The following is a 15,314-nucleotide window of genomic DNA, read 5'->3' on the forward strand; positions in this document are numbered from 1 at the left end:
TTCATACATTAGATTCGAGTGGGTTATGAACTCCCATTTTTACCCCAAATACAGATTGCAGAATCACATCGGTTACACATCCACATTTTTACATAATGCCATATTAGTAACTGTTGTATTCTGCTACCTTTCCTATCCTCTACTATCCCCCCAAAATTATTTGACCACAGAATATTCTCCACTCTTCTTCTTTGGATTTACAAAACCTGCTAACAATCCATGAAACAATTTGAAATCGATAGAACCTAGAATGGGTGGTGAAGAGAGTGAGAGGATGTGGACTCACAAAAGCTGTGATCTACCAGATTCATCATTTGGAGATAACTTCACTGAATGTTTCCTCCAGTGTGAAAGATCAATGGAGTGACACATTCAGCTTTACTCATCTCCTTTAAATATGTTTTCTTTAGGCTTTGCATCACTGCAGTCAAAAGACCTGACAAGAAAAATTTTGAGCAGGAAATGTTTATTTTAGCTCCTGGTTTCAGAGGTTTGAGTCCATGGTCAGTAGACTCCATAGCTCTGGATCTGAGGTGAGGCCAAATGACATGGTTTCAGGGCATGACAAAGGAAAGTACCTTCTTGCCTTATCTCACATATAGAGATTTTGGGGCAGACCTCATATCTAAGCCATAACCAAAAGGTCTGTGGGGAAAGACTTATCTGAATGGTAAACTTAAGAAGATTAAATGAGAATACGAAGACAACTGCATCATTCCTCCTCTTAAAGGTGCAACCAGCTAGGGGTGTTTCTCCAGGTAGGAAAATTTACTCTAGTTCAACATCCCCTAGGGACCTGAGGGAGATTTTCCTATTCTGGATTCAACATTAAGAAAGCACATATACTCAAATTTTAATGATGCAGTGAATATTAGCATGGCCCCTGTGTGAGGATGACATGCAAATTCTTAGAGTGTTCCATATTTTTATTCTGAGCTCCAGCCACTTAGAGAAATTGGGGTAAAGTTTTATGGCCTAAAAGCTACTGAGGAAGCAGGTGGTGCTGAGGGAAACCCCTCTGGCCACTCTGAAAATAGAAGAGAAGTTTACATCCAGCTTTATTCAGGAAGGAGTTCAGTCCAAAAGCTGCCACTGTCTAAGGGATCCCTCTAGAGAAAAGTTCAAAGGAATTGGCTAATACCAGTTGGTTGAGGACCATGTCTGTGGAGCTTACATGGTGTCCAATGAGCAAAGTGAAGTTATAAAGACAAAGGAGGGAGGTATTTCCAAGGACTCTCACTCCTATCTGAATAAGAAAGATAACCCCAGTTTCCAACTGGACAATAGCCGTCGCTGTGATTTTGATGGAATGAAAGGAGAGGTAGTCAGACAACAAAAAATAAATATTACCATCACCATGCCCAGTAACCTTTACTGCTAAACCTAATACATATTTTCTTAGTTTAAGTGGGCATTAAGTATGCATGCTTGTGGATTCAGAATTTGTTCTTTAAAGTTCTACTTGGACATAGTTTAAATGTCCACCCACAGGAAGCAGGTGAATGCATTATGGTTCATCTGCATGACATTGTGTTTCATACCTGTAAACTGAGTGAGGAAGACCTTTATACTCTGATAATACCAACTGGCTGCTTTCTGAAATGAGGAGCCAGATGAAGAACTATGTATGGATTATGCCAAAGTTTTTCCAAGTATGTAGAGGAATAAAAATACAGGAACAGAATACATGCAAATTTTAGAAGAAAAGCTTCTAAAATAGTGGCTTTATTCTTGCAAATATAAATGTTTCACATAATTAGTAAACATTGTTGAATCAAATTAAATATTTTAAAAACACAAAAACTGAAAAGTGAAAAAATGAGCCAATATTCAGTTGGGACCTCTGTGAAAATGAAATATTCAAGTGAATTGAAAATATATAATTTTGATTTTATACTGTAGAGGCAAAACTATCTGTCAGTAAAGCTTAAATTTTGTTTACATTTAAATTTTGTTTACATTTTTGTTAATATTTAACAAAAAATAGAAAGCACATTTAACTACAAGAATAAACCATATCTCCAACATAGATTCATTAGTAATAAGAGAGACATCTTTTATCTATTCCTCATTTGCTTTTTTTCCCCTCAATATTTTTACGGTTTATACAAGGTAAGGAGGTTATGTTTATTGTGCTCTATGATATCCAGATATTAAGGAAGTTGATATTTATCCTGTAAATAACTGAGAGCCACCAAACTATTTCAACAAGCAACTACCATAGCCAGATTTGCATTTGGCAGCTGGATTAGAAGCATAGAAGATAAATTAGAGGTGGAACTGAGCCTAAGAAACCAATCTACAAAGAAAGCAGCAGTCATCCAAGGAAGAATTGATAAGGTCTTGAGTTACACCAATGGCAGTAATTTACTGAAGAAGGGAATGGATATGGCATATATTTAGGAGGTTGAATCCACAGTACTAGGAAACTAATTAGATATATGATGTTAGAGAGGGGCAGTCTGGGGGTAACTCCCAAATTTCTGAAAGGAGTTCAATTGCATTTGATTTGGTAGATATGAAAACCTCTATTTCTAGCATTCTGAGGTGTGTGGCTTGGGAATCTAAATGGAGAGGTCTAGTTGGTCATTGTATATATTTATTTGAAAACTAGAGACATTTATAGTCTAGAAATTCAGGCATGGTTGTTATCTATTAATTAGTGGTACTTTGCTCAATGGACAATAGTATCAATAAGGTTCTTTAGGAAGGTATCTGGAACAATTAACCTACTCCATATCAATACTGAACATTTATAATGTGCCCACTATGTGTAAGCATCACATGAAGCACTCTACACATATAATCCCATGTAATCCTCATGACTACTCTGTAAATTAAACACTATTACAATATTATTATCACTTTACAAGTGAAATTTGGAAAAAAATGAAAGAGAACTAGGAATGGCATCCCAGAAAAACTGATATTTAAGCAGGCATTGAAAAATGTATCAACAATAAAGGAAAGATGAAGTGATTGAAGAGGAAAAAAAATCTAAGACAGATCCTGGTGCTCAAATGAAGAAAAGACTTACTACCAAGTTCAAATGCCTCCTTTCTGGATAAGCATTATATTTTCAATCAGGAATTAATTTTTTATGAATATTCCCATATATCTTGAATGCAGTTGATAAATTATCCAAATATATAGAGACATGTTTTTGTAGTTTGCTATTTAATTATCTTTCAAGGAATACATACTAAAATAATTTTGCTGTGTGAGGGTCTTTGACAAATATAATTTTAATCAGAGATGGGCATTAAGTCTGCTATGGGAATAAAGAAAGAAAACCATGGTGTTCTCATTCCTTTTTTTTGTTTCTTCTATAAAAGGTCAAATTCAGCTGCATAGTGTACTGTAGCAATTATGATTCACAGAGTTAGTTCCCTGCTAGAAATCTACTCAGAAAAAGGTTTTGTTTGTTTGTTTGCTTTTAAAAGAAGAGAAATAATTTATTTTCTACATGCAGATACAGGAAGAGGAGATGTTCATGTCTTAGAAAATGATCAAAGTTACTTAACTTGAAAACAGATTGATTGTGAAAGAAACTAATATCACCCAAGAATTCTAAAGCAATGAACTAAGGGTCCTTTGATCAATTGCATAGGGACAGTTATTAAAAACTGAATCACAAGGCAAGCTTCTGCATATATGTGCAGATGAACATCAATTTTTAAAAAAATCCTTTCTAAATAACAATATTGCTGATTTATTAGCAATTGATTATGTTCCATTTGATTTCTGAGATTTAAACTTGATTAATAATATTATTTCTTTTATAATCAGCCTTGTATTATTGGCCTAGCTAACCAATTAATTTATGAATAAATTTTTGTGTGTGTTCCTTTAATCTGAAAATTACAAAAAATAATAACATAATAATATTAAAAAAGGCTCTTACACAATGGGCAACAGCCAGGAAGAACTTACTATAAATGATAGAATTGATGTCTACTTAAATTGCAGAATGCAGGTAAAAAGTAGTAGGGATAAAGTGACCACTTTAGTCAAAGTTAAGAGAGGTACACTGGTTACATGATGATTGTCCTATTTCTTGGAGTCATTAACACTTGACCATATGTGAAGACATGTTTAATAATTTTTGCATTCAGCAGAATGCTTTGGCTGGCATAATTTTTTTAAAAATGTTTTTACCTCTGCCCTTTCCTATCCCCTTTTTGAAGTGCCTATGCACAGGAAACTTTGCCTGGAGATTTCAATAGATTCCCAGGGCTCTTCTTCCTGCCAAAAAAGCTCAGGTGGGTAGAGGTGTCTCAAAACTCTGAGGCTTGGTTGTGAATTCAGAGTTTAAATAAGCTGTCTATTTTCATTCTGAGAACATTTGCCTGATTCCCCATTTATTGTGCAAAAGCAGTCTACATGATTTTTGAAATGCAAAAGAAGTTTGGTATGGGTAAATAGCTGTGATTTCTCTATTTGATATATCTCACAAAGTTGTCAGATACCAAAAGGAGGTCATATATTCTCCTTGTCAGTAGCATGGGCTTTGGAATCAGGTAGACTAATTCTGTATGCACTATTTATTGCTCATATGACAATAAGCAAGTTACTATACTTCTAATTAAATTTTATCTTCAAAATTGGTCAATGATAATTATTTAATAGGTCTTTGTAACTAATAGTTATTATGCTTAGGAGAGTGTTGATCCACAAAAAACATTTGAATAAATGGTCTTCCTAGAATATTTCTAATTTCGCCTTAGAGTTGATCTTGCCTGAATCAAACTGCCTGGGGCAAAATCTAGACTCTTAATTTCTTAGCTATGACCTGCAGTGAGATATCTCTGTTACCTCTATTTCCTTGTTTGCAAAAAGAGATTCATAATAACATTCTCTCTGTAAATTCATGAACTTATATGAGTTAATACATTAAGCTTTTATAACAGCACCAGACACATAGTGAAACCTCAACAAATGTTTTTGGTGAAATGGATTGTATCAAAATTACCACCAGTGAGTGGCACTGTCAAAGATAAAGTAGAAAACTATAAAGAAAGCTTGATTTTCATCCAACAGAGTCTGTGCTCAACAGTGATCTTCACTTTCCTTTTCCTTCACTGCTTTTAAACTTTGTTTCTACATTTGTACTGTGCTTTAAAATTTGAAGATCAACACAAATTAAATGATCTTATCAACATTAAGCAATAGACTCCCTTTAGGGGAGGGGGTGGTTGGGGTTTAAAATCCAGAAACAGATCTGTCTATGGTCTTACAGCAAAGTGACAAATGATCTGGTAAACTATTTAGCAACTTTATACCCTGAGTCTTGTGCTTAGCTTAATCAGTTCATAGGGCTATATAAAGAACGTGAGCATGCTATCAATCCAAGGGTTTACATACAGTAGGAAAGAGTGAACATGAGCAAAACAGAGCCATTCCTTAGCAAGGACTTTTCATTGTTATGCAAGTTCCATTATGCAGAAAATAACACATCTCATTTTCTAAGCAATTTAATAGCCTGCCAGTTATTATTTCATAGGATCAAGCTATAAATCTGCACACATTTTGAAGGTTTGTAGTGTCTATTACTTATTTCAGTTGTGTTTTATTTATTTTTTTAGTTTCTAGTAATCTTTTTTTTTGTTTATAGTTGAGCTGATAAAAGTTTAGTTTTTATAGTAATATCTGAATATATCATTTTACTTGTCTCCTTTTAATGGATGCTCATTTGCATTAGATTATAAATGGTTAGTACTGATTTTCAAATCAGTATACAATAAGATTCCATTAGTGTCTGCCATAATTCTTGCTAGTGGATAATTCGTTATTGACTTTTCTTGAATTATATGAAGCAGAGAAACACCATTTCACTTCAGTTGGGGACCTGTATCCAAAAGAAAATAAACAACAAAAACCAAAAAACCTCTTGTAGATTTCCTAGGAATTTTTATAACTTATGGAAAAAGTAGAGCTGACTCAGACATTCTTCTAGCTCTTATGGGAAGTAGAATGAAAATGGTAAAGTTATAATTAGCAAAATACAATGTGGTGCAATGTAGGCAGAGCTTGTGGCTATGGCTCTTGTCTTAGGAGGCTCTGCAGGGCTGGAGTGGAATGGGAGATAAGGGTGCTGTCACATCTTTTACCTTGGAGGCATGACAAATCTATCTCCCACCTTCATCTACCATAGTTTGGCCACAGAGGTGGAAGTTGCTCTTCTGGATTTAGTTTCTGAAATCATCTGAATAGCACCTCTGCATCCAACCTGATCTACCTCTCAAAGACTTGATGGCTATGCCAGGGACACCAATTCTCGCTCTGCATTTCTACTTCTCAAATTACTTTTATACTTACTCCTGGCTTCTTCTGATCAAAACACTGCACCAAACATGCTAATTAAAATGACTGCTATAATAGCATTTATTATTAAAAGTGAGTATTTATATTTTGAATATTTTAGTACACAGCTCCATACATACATACATACCTAGACAAACTACAGCAATAACTGAACCTTTGTCCCTGCCTTTGAATGAAGCCAAGTGATGTGGCTCTCCAGTTAGATGAAGACCACATATCTGATGTTTCAGCCCAGAAAATATGCCATTCCTATCTATATATGTACACAGATATGCTTCTCTGTGTGTGAAAAATCAACTATAATTTTTATTAGTGTATGAAGAAAGATTAGATATAATCTTTAATTTTAATTATATATAATTTTGAAGTATTTTTCTATCTTAATTTTTATTGATATAGCATTATAAAATCCAATTCTAATGCAGTTCTAAGTACAAACACTTATGTATTTTAATTTTGTGCAAAATTAAATTTATATTTTTCTGAAATACAAAATATGTGAAAATACTGTCTTAGTTTTAGGTTACAGAAGTATGAGAAAAACAGATTTTATCAGCTTTTACAATATTTTTCTTTAAATGTAGTTTTTAATATCAACTTATCATAACACTACCTGAAAACAAAATACTGAAGAATATAAATCAATGTAATGAAATTCTTTATAACTTCATTTGTAGCAGTGGGACATTCGACATAAAGGTCAAAATTGATCAGACCCTTGAATTATCAATACATTCTTCTAGAAAAATGTTGCCAACAGTTAAAAATAACATTTTAAAATTATCGAGATTATTATGCTCTGGTCAACAGTCCTTAAAGAGTTCCTTTAGAAGTCAGAATATAATCTATAACAAAATCTGTGCATGGTAAAATCAATAAGGCACAGAGTCTTGATCAAATAAGAGGGGAAATATTCTTAACTATGTGGAATTCCATTTATACATTTTAAAAACATAATCTTATAATCAGGCACACTGTATTATGGCAATTACAAACTCCAGGGCATGCAACATTGGCCATCAGTGTTTGATACCTAGCAATGCAAAGTGTAAGTGGTTATTTAATACCCTTCATTGCAATAGAATGCATTTCCTGTGGCTTAAAATCCTTGTAACAAAGAGAATACAGTGGTGACATCATCATCATCATCATTATTCTTATTTGAAATTTTATTTCTCTTGTGTGACAGACTGAAGAAGAAAGATTTGAAATGGCAGAGCCTCTACTTCACAGGATATTAAGAACCAGTGTTTTAGTCAGCTTTTTTCGTTGCTGTGACTAAAAGATCCTAACCAGAACAATTGTAGGGGAGGAAAAGTTTTATCTGTCGGCTCACAGTTTTAGAGGTTTCAGTCCATAGACAGCCAGCTCCATGCCCTGTGGTTCCAGGTGAAGTTGGACATCATGGTGGAAGAGTGTGGTAGAGAGAGCAAGATGATCAAGAAGCAGTGTGGTAGAGTGTGGTAGAGAGAGCAAGATGATCAAGAAGCAGAGAGAGAGCTCTCCACTTGCCAGATACAAATCTACTTCTTCTAGTTACACCCCCCACCTGCCTCCAGTTATAACCCAGTGCCATCAGGCATTAATTCATTGATTAGTTTAAGACTCTCATAGCCCAATCATTTATACTTTGAACCTCTTTCATTGTCTTACATGTTGAACTTTTGGGGGATACCTCACACACCCCAACCATAACAACCGGCTCTGCTTCTATTATGTTTCTCTGCCTTTTCTTGAGGTATTAGTCCTGAATTAGTGGTGAAAGATAGGTTACCTCCACACATTTTGTTTTCTTCAAGGAAAAGAGAAAGAGTAGAAGTTCAGGAGGAAACAATTTACTGTTTTATGAATATAACATGGAAATTACTGACATCCCCTTCATTCAGAATGCTTTGGCAAGAACTGTCATTGACAAAACCATTTGCAAGAGAGGCAACTATTACACAACTAACATTTGCAGAAGATCCTTCTACTAAAACTTTAAAGAGAAGACTGATATTGGAAGATTGGCCCATCTCTCCTACCTTCTTCCTTAATGAGGATGCAAAATTGAAAAATTAAAAGAGATGAACACAATCATAAAGCATACAGCATCTGTTAAGGAGACCCAGAGATTTACAGACGAAAAAATATTAAACAAAAGAGTAACTGAGAGCACATAGTAACAGTCTAGAATTTAAAAAATAAGAAAAATAGAAAATTTCAACTTGTTGGAATTGTTAAATTTGATGAGATATCTTTTGGGTTTGACTGAAGAATTTCCCAGAGATTCTAAATCAATTTCTATATACTCAGTGTAACTTATTCAGACAATGCATTTTGTCAGATATGCCTTACCAAGTCACTCACCGATATAAGTACATCTCCACTTTTAAGTATAGAAGAGAATAAAGAATAAAGAATATCACATTCTTAAACACCATACAAATCACTTTTAAAATTCATGATATTGTAAAACTGCTGAACACAAGATTCAGAAGCAAAAATGTGATGATAGTAGCATTCTATTAGGTCACCAAACAATTTCAGTCTTATTGTGCTTTGGTGTAGCAGGGTTGCTCTGTACATAGGGGTCTCTGGGAAGCCAGAGGGGCTGAGAGTGTTCAAAAATTTTGTAAGATCTTTCTAAAACACAATATTTTTTTGAGGGGGGGCATGTATCAGGGATTGAATTTAGGGGCATTCAATCACTGAGCCACATCCCCAGGCCTATTTTGTATTTTTTAATTTAGAGGCAGGGTCTCACTGTATTGCTTAGAGCCTTGTTAAATTCCTGACACTGGCTCTGATGCTGGCTCTAAACTTGCGATCCTCCTTTCTCAGCCTCATGAGCCACTGGGATTACAGGTACCTACTACTGTGCCTGGTTAAACACAGTTTTTGACCCTTATTTTCACCCATATCTTCTTTTGCATGCTTTGGAAATTTTAAATTAAGAACAAAGTCAATAAGCATAGACAAACTTAGGATAAATCTGAGCAATGATTAATATTCAGATTTATTTTAAAACAGAAAAATGTTAAGAATAGGTTATAAATTGCTGGTAATAATACATCAAAATATAAAATTAGAGTTTTGTGATAGTAAAATTGTATTAAATTACCACAAGGTTTGTTTTCCTGCTGTTCCCATTATTTTTGATGTAGAATATTAGTGCTTTATAGATCTGTTTAATAGTGGAGAAAATGTAATTGGCATAAAAATTGTGTTTTCTTAATTTTAAGGCTTCTATTTTAACTGTGTGGCAACTAGTAGTTATGAGACACATTCAGTTTGTGTTCCTTAGTTGATTGATCATGGTATCTTAAAGTTTTAAAATCTGATACTGTAGGAAAATGGTATGTACTATGAAAATAATAGTTTTCTAATATATTAAGAAGAAGAATGATTTGAGGACAAGTTGAACAATAGGAGGTTTGCATTTGGATGGCAGGTGCCTGGTCAGTGTGGTCAAGTACATAGAGAGGTCACCCACCCAATGTAGTAACAACAGGCATTAAAGTAAAATTTATTTAACTTAAGCAAATTGATAGGAAGCTTGAAAACACTTGGGGGGGGAATTTATTGGCAAATGAAAATAGCTAAAGAAAAAAAGTGAAATAATTAATACAACAATTATTTATTAAGCACTTTCTAAATACAAGACACTATTAATAGTATAGAACATATGTCTTCATTTTGTTTATAATCTAATGAGGGTTAAGCTGACAGTAAAATAGAAGAAAATACACAATGAATTGGAAGATGGTATATGTTACAGAGAAAAATTCATTAGGAGTCTTTGTAGGTTCAGGGGTGTATAATTCAGTTATATTTCAAAATATGCCAAAAAAAAGGTCTTACTGAGAAGCTGACATTTGAGCAGATGTGCAAAAGAAGTGAGAGGGCATGCAATGCAAATATATGGAGAAAGAACTTTTGAAGCAGAGAAAATAGACAATGTAAAACCCTAAGGTGGGAGTTTGCTTGGTGTGTTTGAGAGACGGCAGGAAGTCTGATAGGAGTGGATAAAGAAAAGCTTCAAATGTGGTCAGAGATATAGTTTGGCCCATTGAATCAAGACACAAATCTGATTGAGATCTTCCTATAGTGCGAGCAAGGATGTTACCAGAAGGAATATTTAGGAAACTACTATATTCATCTGGATGGAAGTTGAGTATTTGACCAAGCTTATAATAGTGGAGGGATGAGAAATTCTCAGATTTTCTTGTCTCTGCCTTAAAAATGTATATATTCAGAACATACATGTTTTTCTCAGAATTTAAGGGCAGAGATTCTCCTTGATGGCAATACATAGTTAGAATCAAGGCCTTGAATATTTCTTCTACAGAATTAAAAATTGAATCCCTGGATAATTAGTTTTCATAAGACAGAATGATTTAAAGACTTCAATAGAATAATTGAGTTAAAATATGTAGGAAACATTGAAAAATAATTGTATCACATTGGGGTTAATTGGGAAATAAGACATTCATAAAATATTGAGTTGCTTTGGAAACTACTGTCTTAAAACAGGTACTTCTATGAGAATTATTAAAATGTGATTATGGCTTTGAAGAGAAATAATTATTTTGAAAACATTATGTTAAAAGGGCTGTATTTAAATGTTTGCTCTTTTAGAGAATGGTTAAAATGTAGTGCTACTCAGTACAAAGAAAAAAAAAACATGCTAAAATACTCCCAAAGAAATTAGAGTTAATATAAAGGATTTGTTTTGTGTGTGATGAGTTTATAAGACATGGAAGCCAAACATTCTATGAAAGGATTCAAAGAGACAAGTAAGAAAAGAAACCTTAGAACTGTCACGGTTTTAGTCAGCTTTTTCACTGCTGTGACCTAAAGGATCTGACCAGAACAACCACAGAGGAGGAAAAGTTTATTTGAGGGTTCACAGTTTCAGAGGTCTTAGTCCATAGAAGTCTCCATTTCTCTGGGGTTGAGGTGAGGCTGAATATCATGGTGGAAGGAGGTGGTGGAGGAAAGCAGCTCATATCATGGTGACCAAGAGGGAGAGAGGGAGAGATGAAGAGAGGGAGGTGGGGGGGAGAGACACACAAACACAAAATATGTACCCCATAGCAATACCCAAATTCCCACCTCTTCCAGACACACTCTACCAGTTCAATTAATCCCATCAGGGATTAATTCACTGATTGGGTTAAGACTCTTATAACCCAGTCATTTTTCCTCTGAACCTTCATGTACTGTCTCACGTGAGTTTTGGTGGACACCTCACATCCAAACCACAACAGTCCCTAACCTGAAAATAGAGGCCAAAGTATGCATGAGACTGCCCAGGAAATGCATGTAAGAAACACACGCACCACAGGGTACAGCACTGCCTCTGTAGGAATACCTCTTCTAATACTCCTCTGAGCTTTTGATTCCTCCACTTTGCTTTATTTATCTATATTCTTCTATTCACTCATGCCCTCTTCTCCGCCAGCCCAGAACCCGATCAACTAACATGCTTCTTCATTTCCTTGATAATTTCTTATAATTTTTATATTCCTATTATCATTTTAACAAGTCATTTTTAAGGAGGATGATTAATATAGCTATATTTGTATGCTGAATCAAAAGCATTGACTATTTAATATATATACATTTTAATTGATAAGATAGTAATTGTACATTCTTAAGTGGATACAGTATGACACTTCAATACATGAATACGATGTGTAATGATCAGATCATGGAAATCAGCCTATCACTTCAGACATATATTATTTCACACCCAAATTTACTCTAGTAGCTATTAAATATTCAATTGATTGTTTTGAACCCAAGTTAATCAATTGTGCTATAGAATAGTAGAGGTTATTTCTATCCAACTACATCCCTGTGTTTGTTAACCATTCTCTCTCCATGCCTACCTGCCCCACACCCTTCCAAGGCTCTGTTTAAATTCCATTTATTTATTCTATTCTAATCTCTATTTCTTTGCAATCAAGTTTTTAGCTTCCTAGTCTGAGAACATGTGGTATTGACTTTCTGTGCCTGTGTTATTTCATTTACCATGTCATTCAGTTCTATCTATGTTGCTGCAAGTGACAGAATTTTCACTTTTGATATATGCATTTTACTTTTTAAATTATCATTTTAATTGTACAAATCAATAGGGTAAAGTGTGATAATTTGAATCAAGTATATAATATGTACTGAAAATTAGGGTAATTAATGTTCCCATCTCCTTATCATTACTTTGTATTGGAGTCTCAGAGCTCCTCTGCTCTAGTTGTTACATAATACACAATAGGCTTATGGTGACCTACAGTTCCCCCCTCTGCACTGTTATGTAGTACACTAGAAATTATTACTTCTAAATGGTTTAGGTACCCATTATTAAACCTCCCACTATCCCCTTTCTCTTCCTCTCTTCCTGGCCTGTAGTAATCACTATTTTACATTCTGATTAACTTTTGAATACAAACATATGAGCGAGAACATAACACATTTGTCTTTCTGCATCTGACTTACTTCACTTAACATAACATCCTCTAGTGTCTTCTATTTTGCTGCAAATGATAGAACATTGTTAATTTTAAAGTGGTTGAATAATACTCCAAAGTGAATTCATTTAATATTTTCTTTATTCATTCATCTGTTGACGAGTGTCTAAGCTGATTCTATGTGTTAGTTATTTTGAATAGTGAAGCCAAACAGGGACATGCCCATGTCTCTTTAATATATCATTTCCTTTTGGATATATGCCCAGGAATGGGATAGCTGGATGTTGTGGTAGGTCTATTTGTAGCTTCTTGGGAAGCCTCCAAACTGTTCTTCATAATGGTTGCACTTATTTACATTCCCCAAAAAATGCATGAGTGCTCCATTTTCTCTACACTCTTACGAGCAGTTACTTTTTTTATATATATATATATATATATAATGGCTCTAACTGGAGTTACATAATGTCATTCCATTATGATTTTTTGTTCACCTTTTCCTGTTTATTAATGACATTGAATATTTTTTCATACCATTGTTGGCCATTTAAATTTATTCTTTTGAAGGGGTGGGGTATCTATTCATAGTCTTTGTCAATTTTAATTGGATTACTTGTGATTTTTGTTATCGAGGTTTTTAAAAAAATTCTTCATATATATATTTTGAATATTAATCCCTCATCAGATGAATAGTTTGAAAAACATTTTTCCCCATTCTGTAGGTTATCTCTTCACTTTCTTGACTGTTTTCTTTGCCATGCCAAGGTTTCTTAATTTGATATAATCCAATTTGATCATTTTTGCTTTTGGAGTCTATGTAAAATAATAATAGGCATTGTCTATTCCAATGTCTTTTACTATTATGATTATGCTTTTCCTAGTAGTTTTGTAGTTTCAGTTTCAACATTTAGATCCTTAATCCACATTGAGTTTATTTTTGTATAAAGTGAGAAATAAGGGTTAATTTTCAGTCTTCTACTTGAAATATAGAAATAATTTCCCCAGCACTATTTATTGAGGATTCTGTTCTTTTTCCAATGTTTTAGGTGTCTTTATTAAGAAACAGCTAGCTGTAAAGGCATGACTTTGGGCACTCTCCTCTGTTCCATTGATCTATGTGTCTGTTTTTATGGTAGTATTATATAGCTTTTGCTATAGCTTTTTAGTATATTTTGAAGTAAGTTAATGTTAGATCTTCATTTTTTTCCCTCAAATTGCTTTGGCTTCAGGGTTTTGTGTGATTCTATAAGAATTTTAGGATTATATTTTCTAGTTTAATGAAAGACATTTTTGATAGTTTGATTTTAGTTAAAGAACTTGGTATAATATGGATATTTTAGCATTAATAATGTGTCTAATCCATGGACATGAGAGGTCTTTCCATTTTTTCATGTCCTCTTCAATTTCTTTCATCAGAGTTTTGTAATTTCTGTTGTGGAGGTCTTTTACTTTATTGGCTAAATTTAATCACAGATATTTTATTTATTTGTTGTTTGTAGCCATTGTGAGTGGAATTACTTTCATGATTTCTTCCTTGACAATATTGTTATTGGTGTATAAAAATGCTACTGGTTTTTGTATGTTGGTTTTGTGTCCTGCCTCTTTACTGAATTTGTTTATCAGTTTTAGTAGTCCTTTATTGGATTCTTAAGGGTTTTCTATGTATATATAGAATCACACTCTCTCTAAACAGGGGTATTTGACCTCTTTCTTTCCTATTTGGATGACGTTGTTTTTTCTCTTATCCTATCGCTTTGGCTAAGGCTTCCAACACTTAGATTAGTGAAACTTCTCTGTTATTCAGCTTTTTGTCACTGTGACAAATACTTGAGAAAAACATCTTAGAGAAGGAAAGACCTATTTTGTCTCATAGATTCTAAGGTTTCAGTCTATGGTCAGCTGGCTGCAAGAAAAAGACATCATGGTGAAAGAACATGGCAGAGAAAAGCTGCTCAGGTCATGGCAGCCAGGAAGCACAGAGAGAGAGAGGAAGGGCCTGGAGACAAGATGTAGTCTTCAAGGATATGCCCCCAAGACCCACTTCCTTCTACTAGGTCATATGTCCTATACTTTCAACTATGAATACCTTAATGGATTAAGCCACTGATGAGGTCAGAGCCATCATGATACAATCACTTCCCAAGAGCCCCAGCTCTGAACATTGATGTATATAAGGAGACATGTGTTTTTTAGAGGGCACTTCATGTCTAAATTATAACAGTGCATATCTTTGCTGTATTCTTGCCCTTAGAGGAAATGATCTCATCTTTTCCAAATTCAGTGTGATATAGGCTGTGGGTTTGTCATGTGTAGTCATTATTGTGTTGCTGCTAAATTACTTTTATGCCTGATTTTTGAGGTTTAAAATATTTAATCATAAAATAGTTTTAAATTTTATTCTATTTTTAAAATTTATTTGGTTCTTGGAACTGAACCCAAAGGCACCTTACCACTGAGATAAGACTCCAGTCCTTTTTCATTTTTTATTTTGAGACAGGGTCTCACTAAGTTGCTTAGGGCTCCAGTGAGTTGCTGAAGCTG

General features: G+C 34.1%; 1 protein-coding gene and 1 non-coding gene across 2 annotated transcripts in view; both read left to right on the plus strand.

Moving 5' to 3' along the window:
• The window catches only part of Cnbd1 (cyclic nucleotide binding domain containing 1), a 403,883-nt gene that overhangs the window by 176,931 nt on the left and 211,638 nt on the right, over positions 1–15,314 (plus strand). The window lies entirely within an intron of this gene.
• On the plus strand, positions 819–928 carry LOC124102385 (U6 spliceosomal RNA). Its single transcript, XR_006854860.1, has one exon. It is a non-coding gene; the product is annotated as a U6 spliceosomal RNA (small nuclear RNA).

This window comes from Marmota monax, unplaced genomic scaffold (genome assembly GCF_021218885.2).
Source record: "Marmota monax isolate L192 unplaced genomic scaffold, Marmota_monax_Labrador192_F-V1.1 WCK01_AAM20220418_F8-fsc00147, whole genome shotgun sequence".
NCBI lineage: Eukaryota > Metazoa > Chordata > Mammalia > Rodentia > Sciuridae > Marmota > Marmota monax.